This window comes from Lynx rufus, unplaced genomic scaffold (assembly GCF_022079265.1).
Source record: "Lynx rufus isolate CCGP_SWC_20201006 ecotype Redwood Valley unplaced genomic scaffold, mLynRuf1.p SCAF_28, whole genome shotgun sequence".
In the NCBI taxonomy this organism is placed as follows: Eukaryota; Metazoa; Chordata; class Mammalia; order Carnivora; family Felidae; genus Lynx; species Lynx rufus.
The window spans coordinates 1723513-1724188 of record NW_025814843.1 but is presented as its reverse complement, the minus strand read 5'-3'; positions in this window follow the sequence as shown (position 1 = coordinate 1724188).

Here is a 676-nt window from a genome sequence, read left to right as displayed (position 1 = left end):
CTTGCGTCCGGCTGCCGGCGCCGCGCCCGCCGCCGCCGCCGCCGCCGCCGCCGCCCGCAGGATGCGCCGCGCGGCCCCGCCGGTCCTGAGGCGCGGGCGGGGCGCCAGGCGGCCCGGGCGCGGGCGCGCGGGGCGGGGCCTGCACGGAGGCGGGCGCAGAGCGCAACCGATGTGCTGCCCGACCAATAGGTGTGCCCATACGCCGCCCGCCCCGCCCCTGCGGGCCAGACAATGGGGGAAGACTGGGCCCCCGGGTTCGACAGGGCTCGCGAAGGTACTCTCGCCGAGCATGCGCTGCGGTGTGGGGCCTGCTGGGACTTGTAGTCCTTGAGCCAGGCCTCCTGCGTGGGCGGCTGGGGACGAGCTTTGGAGGGGGCCGGCTAGTGTTCCCGAACTTGGAGGAGGCGTTTTCCTTCCTCCAACGAGGAGCGACGTGCTTACTCGGGTAATGAGGCAGACCCGTCCCGAAAGCCAGGAGAGTTCTGACTGGGGCAATTCCCTGACCCCCTCAGCCTCAGTTTCCCCATCTACGCTATGGTCTAGTGATTGCCAAGTTATATTTACAGTTTCACGGGACACCGCTTTGTACCCCAGTGGGCCAGAACACCTCCCCCGCCATGCTTTTACCCTGGCTGGGTGGTCAGTCAGGAATGCCCTCTTCAGCGCCTAGCCCCTG